Here is an 8533-nt window from a genome sequence, read left to right as displayed (position 1 = left end):
TTGACGGATCCACCACCATCAAACTTGGAGGTTAAAAGCACATGCAGCAGGTCATCGTGACTCTCCTAAAATCACACAAGTGTGTGTACAAATAAAAAAAGTACGGTATGACTAATTCAAAGGTAAGATGATAAATATATCAGAAACAGCCAAAGTGCAAAACCTGTATGTAGATGGTTGAGCGTGTTGGTTTCTAATTTACGATAAAGAAAGAGGGACATTGAAGACTTCAATGTCCCTTATGGTAAAAAAATGCAAAACCTAACGCAGTAAAGTATTTCTTATTGTACAACGTCTATCATCATGTTCTCTGAAGTAACTTTTTATAGTTCCATCATGCATGCAAGCTAGCGGTTTCAAAGAGGAAAGTTTTGGCACAATTTTATTTCTACCTAATCACGTTGTTTGTTTGCAACAGCTTTACCTCCCTTGTATTTTTCAAAAGTGATTTATCCTTCGGTAGTCCTCGAAGCTAGAAAACAAAAATGCCAGGCGAGCTCTTTGATGCACAAACGTTTTGGAGCGTTTAGCAGGGAGCTGGGGTACAAAAACGCAAACAAAAAGAAATGAAACGGCGGTGTTCATGTCCGTTCAATTTCTCTCCTCTGTTCTGGGAAGTTTTGTAGTTGAGGAGGATTAGATGGAAGAAATAAAATTACAGGAGGACACTCAAGACTGCTTTTGTGCAGGAATTAAGGCGAAAGCGTTATGGCCCACGGGAGAAATGTTTTTGAGTAATGTTTCTACACGTATTAAAGTATAGGACAAGGTATAAGACGGCGTCGAGGACGACGTCCTAGATATCGAGCACGGATGAAGTCCGAAGTGCACCTTTTGCACACGGCGCTCCGGCGGTGACATCACGTTCCCGCACTTGAGAGTGAGGGGCGTGTTTGATGACGTATTTTTATGGCCATCTTTCGGGCACAACGACGCCGCGTTTTCGGTTAATGGGACAAGTAGGTCGTCCTAGAGGTTCAGCTAGATGACCTCTAAGACGACCTTGAAGACTGTGCGAACGACAGCGTCGTCCTTCAGCATACGATTGAGCAACGCGTGCCGCTCGATAGTATTTTATGGCCATATATGGCGCGTTTTCGCTTAATGGGACAAGTAGGGCGTTTGCCTTAAAACAGATAAGAAAGATACAGAACAATAAGAGCGGAATCCTTCTCTGTCAAGGAATGGGAATTCCAAATGGATGGTGGTTGTAATGGATGGTGGTTGTACCTATTGTTGGAATTTTCTTAATAGGGAGTTGTAGTAGATCTTTTTTCTCCTCCGCTACGATATCCCCGAAGAAAATGCCACAGCTGCGCATGCGCGCCCCCAGCCCTCTTTGCATAGTTCAAGGTCTTGTGGGGGATTACGGAGCGCTATCCGGGTGCTTAGCGGGCTGCGGAAACGGTGTACTACAATTCCCTATTACCTTTCAATAAATATGGGTCTCGGAATAACTGATCATCATTTGGTATTTATGTTTTCTATCTTAGGATTTTTACAAGTCTAGCATTATTTTATGTCGTCTCCAATACATTTTAGAAGCCCACCTTTTTTTTTGCAGACAATATTTTGTTAATAAAATTAATGTAGTATGTTAATGACGATGTACGTAAAACATGAGGATTTCGAAGTCTCAAATATGTCGCAACACACATAAGAGGGTAGCGAACTTTAGAAGCACTTGGAAGCTTACCGTTGAACTGGACAACCGCTCGCAAATTAGTTCGTAAACTTGTTCTTGTATCTTGTCTGCTGAAAACTTCATGATATGTCCTCTCAAGAATAGAAGGCCTCTCCACAAAAAGGAAAATTCCGGAAATGAGTCTAAACAGAGAAACGTTTACGCATTTAGCAACCGAACTTAGGCCGTTGACGCCGAGATTGTATGTGAGTGGTTCATTGCGCTGATTTAAAGTAACAATAATAATAATAATAATAATAAATGTTGATTTTAAACGAATATGGTGGTAGGACCCATAGAAAAAAGCTCCAATGTGCAGCTTGACTGGTCCTTAGGTCCCTCCAATGGTCAGCTGCAAGCGTGTAGGAAATATAAAAAAAGGAATACACACGCAGAAAGGAATTGAAACACACATGACTATGCATTTTAACCCATGAAAGAACCAAAACAAAAACGAAAATATAAATCACGTGCTAGAATACAAGCGCAAATCTTCAAAAGTTATAAAGTCGAAATTCACATCATTAATATAAAAATGATTTAACATATGTGAAAGTGCAAATTTAAGCGTTTGTCATTCGTCGTTCGTTTTCTGAGTGACCATCTTTCACTTCTCTGCGCGGGGAATGAGGTGCGCTGGTGAATTTCTATCCAAAGTTGAAACGTTTTATGAAAAAAAAAAAAAAAAAACATGAGCCCCTCATTACTTGTTTCCTTCTTGAAACGGACCTGTAATCTACATTCATATAACCTGTAAATAGTAATCATCATAAAGTTCTTAAATATTTCAGCAGTGTGAGCGTCATAAGGAACATATACGCCCCTTAATATATATTTTTCATTTATTATCCCTTAAAGGCCTCGCCAGGGGCATTACAAATATATATTCTGTACCAAAATCATTCTTTCAATATTGGTCAGAGTTGATGAACCCCAGACTAGGTGGCAGTATGTCAAGTCATAGTAATATAGAGAGTGTAAATTAACCATTTAACAATTGAATCGTGGGGAATAAAAAACTGTAGCGATTTAGGATCCCCATTACTCAGGATAGCTTTGGAATAAGATCATTTAAATGACAATCCCCCAGGACGTGTCCTCATTAAAAAATACGACGAGAGTTTTGAAGGAACTGACTATTTCCACGAGACAGGAATTTAAACTTAGTGATTTAGATACTACAACCGACTCTTTTTTCGGACAAAAAAAATGCCGATTTTTGTTTTACTATTTATTTTTAAAGAGTTACTATCGCACTAGGATTTTTGCTTGAATAAAGTCAGGTCAGACATACCCAATGATCACTTGTATCGGAAGAAAAAAATATGCTTGTATCATCTGCGTAGTAGACAAAATTTCACTTCTTTATTAACGTTAGCAATTTCGTTTACGTACAAGTTAAACAGAAGTGCTCCTAAAATACTTCATTGTGGAGCACCTGACGTGATAGATTTTATTGTGGAAGAGTAATTGTTCACGCATACATGTTATTCACGATATTGTATGTAGGAATTTAAAATCATTAGTGCCTGCCCACGGATACCGTAAATTTTTATTCTTTTTTTAAAATAAGGCATGATGACTGAGGCCGTCAAATGCTTTCGTAAAATCTAACTACGACCCCAGAACATTTTGTTTTTAAAATGAGCTTTTTTTTATTTAGTAATGCTGTCTCAGTAGAACATTTTTTTTCTGAAACCAAATTGAGAAGAGGTAATAAGGTTATATTTGTTTAAAAACTTTACTGAGCGCTGATAAATTATTTTTCAAAAATCTTTAGAAAAGAGCGGGCAACATAGAAATTGGCCTATCTTTGGCATAACTCATTTTTATAGCATTTTTGTATAAAACAGAAGCTTTCACTATCTGCATTCTTCTAGGAAATACACCCGCTTTAAAATAATGATTAAATATTTGCTTTAAAACTGGAGCAATTATGTCGATGACATATTTAATGGGACGAACTTGTATTGATCAGCATCACAACATGCGCTAATCTTTAGTTGCATTACCACATTTTTGTCTTCTGAGCTGATAATTGGCTCTAAAAGTGGAATCGCTGTTTCTCTTTTGAATATATTTGCATGTCAGGGCTATCAACACTGCCAGCTATCAAAAAATGGTCATTAAACACATTCGCCAAGTCTTGACCGTTTAAGTAAACATTTTTATGCAGCAACATTTCAATGGCGTTTGATACAGGACCATTGCTGCAGAAATAAAAAAAGAAAGGAATAGCTTTTTTTGCATTCTTTAATTCTTTATTTAGGTTTTTTCGATGGGACTTAAAGTTCCGGAGGGCGTCCAGATCGTTGTTTTTAAGGAATCGTTTATATATAGTGCATCCTTCATGCGCATTTTTTAACATGGCACAGGTTATCCCGATGATTTTCAAATCCTTTTTGATTGTTTTATATATTAATACTTAAAGTGATATATAAATATATACAACTTAAGAACTTCTAGAAATATGTTATAAACGTCGTCGGCAGTACGTTGCATCAGAACAGTGTCCCAATTTTAGCTGCACCCGTCTAAAGACGTGAAGACTATTGCTTTCTATATATGGGGAAATTTTGGGTTGGTGTTTCATAATCTTGCTGCATAAGTTATATTGCGCGCGCAAAACAAAAATGGAAGATAGCCACTCAGGTTACAACTAATTACTAGATTTTTCCATCGATTTGTATGAAAATTCGTTGTAAATAAATCTAAAACAGTTGTTAATTGCAGAGTAATTGTTGGGGGTTGGGGATGGTATTTATACATCCATTCAAGGCAACGAGGCTCTCCAGTTCCCTTTTAGTGGAGCTGTCAGAAAACATATTTAATTTAAAGTCACCACCGCAAATGACGGTATACTAACGTTTCGTGCGTAATCTATGTACAGCAAGTTAACCACCTCGCTAAGTGTTAAGGGTAGTAGGTGCAATCCGGACGCTACCTAATTGACCTTATCAAGCAAGTTTACGTCATCGTACTTGTCAGACGCCTCTTGCATTTTTCTGCGATGTTGTCAACGGTCGTTTTCAGAGCTTCCAGGCTGTCCAGCTTAGGGTTTATATACGGAAGTAAACTCGCTACAGCACATGGGTGTGCTGCTTGGAAATTTATGCTTTGCGCATTCTTAATCTTAGCTATTCATGACATTTTGATTGATAATTTGAGTTTCTTTTTGAATTATAAATTTCTGAATCAACTCTTGAAAGCCTGACTTCTGCTAGCAGAGTATTCATGGGCAGATAGCAATAAAAATCCTCCGCATATTTCCCTGCTCGTTTGTTAACTTAACAACTCGCCACCTTTCTTTATATGGACACTTTTATTTATTTATTTGTTTTATTGACAGTTTCACAAGTTTACATTTGAGGCACTTGTAAGATAGAAGATATTGAGACTGTAAGACTCAACAACCTTGCGTCTAAGTAATAACTATGGGACATGCAATCGATTAGGGCAAATTTAGTGGAAACACAAAACTGGCTATTAAAAATCACGCGATAAAACAAACAATTTTCGAAGGCAGAAAGATTTTCTGGGCAGCTATTGCAGTGCAGTCCACTTATAATGATCAAAAGAAAACCCGAAAATGCAATCTTTATAACTAATTGTCGTTGTATCTGAACTAAATACCCCACAAAAAAAACGCGGTTTTTAAGAAACTTATTATTATATTAGCGATTTCTAGTCAAGATTTTAAGGCATGTCACCCTAAGCTTTTGTTAAGCAATCCAGAGCCAGTATGACTTCAGCCCATGACTATAAGCTTTCCTGCGTTATGCAATGTCTGAATAAGCTTTTTCTTTAGCAATTATCTTTGGTACTACTATTCTACCAAGACGCACCGATAATGAATCTCAGCCATCCGTTTCCGACACCTGCGATGAACTTCCTCAGTTCGCTTTTGATGATCTTCACTCTCGTATCTTCTTGATTGAGTTCAGATCGGCCATGACCACCAAATATTGATCGGAAGGTTATGTCCAAGGACACTGACTGAAAAATTTCCAGGATGTCAATCGGCTCTTCCTGAAGATGGAGCGATTCTATGGCATCCATGAATTCATTGCCGCACTGGTCCATCACGGGTACTAGCTGAGAAGAAAACCGAGAATATTGAAGTGTAAGCATTGAAAAGCTTGAGATAGACAAAGTAAACCCTTGCGATCACTGCCCAACCAAATCACAAAGGTACTATTTGAGAGACTTGAGCAGACAAAAATACTAAAATTCTTCCAAGAGGTATTTTGCAAGTAAGATATCACTTTCAAAAACGTGAATAGTTATTGCCGCACCCTGCACTATAGCTAGCCGCAAATACTAATGCACTATTTTGGCTGCTACACTTTCCTGTTTTCGTAGATTTATAGTTTCAGGCTTTCAAGTTGAAGGTTGATGAACGCCATTTTTGCTTGCAAAACCTTCGTACTATTTAGTATGGTCGAATATTTCGTTTGCCTACTTGGTCAAAAATGCTTCAGTTTTTATGACGTGATTGCTTCACTCCTAAAATTATTTGGTGTAATATTGTCATGATTAACAACTCGAGGTTTTTTCTAACACTAGACTTGAGTCCCGTGCTCATGTTGTGGCCATTATGTTAATATTGCTACTGAAAATAATGTGTGTATTTGGTCCCCAGAAGGATTCGCAATTGCAAGCAAAATGAACACTTGGAAGGCGTGAGGACCATGAACAATCTGACAGTGTGCGCATTGAATAAATGCGTAAATATCATAAGAGCAAATCGGAACCTTGATTGAAATGACAAATTATACTCAGAAATGATAGAGCAGCAACAACTTCATGGTAAACGTAACGTCAAAGAGATACTTGGTTCTAAAACATAACCCATATGGTCACAACTACAGAGGAGTGTGCGCGATGGTTCTGAGAACTTATAGCCGTTGGAAGTCATTTTACGTCTTGTATTCACTGATAGTATACTGGGGGAATGTTTTCACTCGATTAACCAACACAAATCTTTACAGTCATCTCTCGTGCACGTACGAAACGTTACGCTGCACGAGTGCACAGTCCGCTAAAATCCAAATGTTGGCAACGAAACAAAAAAAAAAAAAAAGTTCGATGTCATAGATGCATATAAAATATTATCATTGCTCGATTCGGATGACGACATTACCTTCTTTAATTTGCTGGGTGGGAACTGTTTCGTCAAAACACCCCGCATCTTCCTCCAGCTTTCTCCCGCCGCGTGCTGGAGATTTGTCTTGGTGACTTTATGCTCTCGAAGAATAGTAGATGTAACCTAGGAAAGATTGAATCATACTCACTAATGCACGGTCACCATGAACACGTTATGGCACATTTTCACTTTCGCGCTGACGAGGAAACTTCCGATCTCAGTAATGAAGGACAGTTATCAAAACTACAAAGTGGTCGAATGTTTCTGATGCCAGCCAGAACCCTTTCGAATAAAAATGCGAAAAAACGTCGAAGTCGCGTTCGCGCTAACTGTGTCACGCAGTGTACTTTGGCGTTCGATTTTTAGCTGGGGGATCTAATTGGTACAAAAAACGAACGTCATGATTGGGTTGGCTTTGTCCTCAAGCGTGCGAATTATGTCGTACGCGTGAAGCTGTCTCGTCAATATTGAGAAGGTACATGTGTGATTTGCCAAAAAAGCATCATAACCATACTCCGTTTTTTTTTTTTTTTTTTTTTTTTTGTGTGTTTTTTGTACCAAGGGTACAAATGATGCTGTGATGCTGCGCGCCTGTGATGCTCGCGCAGCATCACAGGCGCGTTTCTACGAACAATTGAATTCCATAAAAGTTATTTTAAGAGAGCCGTAAATTAAGCTACATAACAATAAATTGTTTAACGTGACTACCTGATTTGTAGTTCCTTGTATTTCCGCCCCCGTCTTGGGATCACGTTAATCTATGACTAAATATCAGCGGCTTATTTTTTTTAGGATTGTCATCTATATTTACAGTATATCGTGTATATTACGCACTTTAAAACTAATGCCTGAAATATTTTTTACATGTTTGAAATAAAAGGCTTTTTGTAGAAGGGGTAAATGTTCAAGAGCCCGAATTAAAAAAAAAAATTGCAGGAGGACACTTACGTGTAGGAATGCGAAAGCATCATAGTCCCGCGGTTGAAATGTTTTCGAGTAATGTTTCTACACGTATTAAAGTTTCGATCAGTTCGGCTGGCCCCTTAGCAACGATGACGCCGTTGCTATGGAGCCACATGCGCACCGGCGGTTTCATCACGTACCCCCACTGCGCAAGCGCATCGAACCCCACCGCCTCCACGGCTTCAGTGACGATGCATCTGCGTTGCTGTGGTTTTGACCAATGGGAATTCAACTGCCGTTTTGCTGCTACAGACGGTTACAGACGGAGCTCTGGTTACAGACAACGCCGGCATATCGCTCTGTAGGACAAGTATAAGGCTTTCGCATTAAAAATCGTTGAGATGTCACCTCTTGTCTAACTTTTTAAGTAGTTTTCTCACATTTCATGACCACAAGGTTACCATAACACCGTACTTGAGCTTCTTTGCATGCATTTTATGAATAAAAAAAGTGTTGGGAATGACCGGAAAGACTTACCCCCCGTTCGTAAAAATTGGAGAAGTCGTGTACTTGAACTGCTTTAATCACGTCCAAATCTTTTATCATCAATACAGGCGAAGCTCCGTTATAGAACCTTGAATAAATTGCGCAATCATTACCCTCATTCAATAGCGAGTTGATAATATACTTAATGAAAATCACCGCCTCAAAGCATTTACTATGTGTATAGCTTTTTGTTATTTGTGCATACTTTAGTAATACCAATGGGCATCATTGGGGTAAAATAGTCGGATGCATGC

The sequence above is a fragment of the Ixodes scapularis genome, unplaced genomic scaffold (genome assembly GCF_016920785.2).
Source record: "Ixodes scapularis isolate PalLabHiFi unplaced genomic scaffold, ASM1692078v2 PGA_scaffold6__148_contigs__length_123643588, whole genome shotgun sequence".
Taxonomy (NCBI): domain Eukaryota; kingdom Metazoa; phylum Arthropoda; class Arachnida; order Ixodida; family Ixodidae; genus Ixodes; species Ixodes scapularis.
This window is presented reverse-complemented; position numbering follows the sequence as displayed.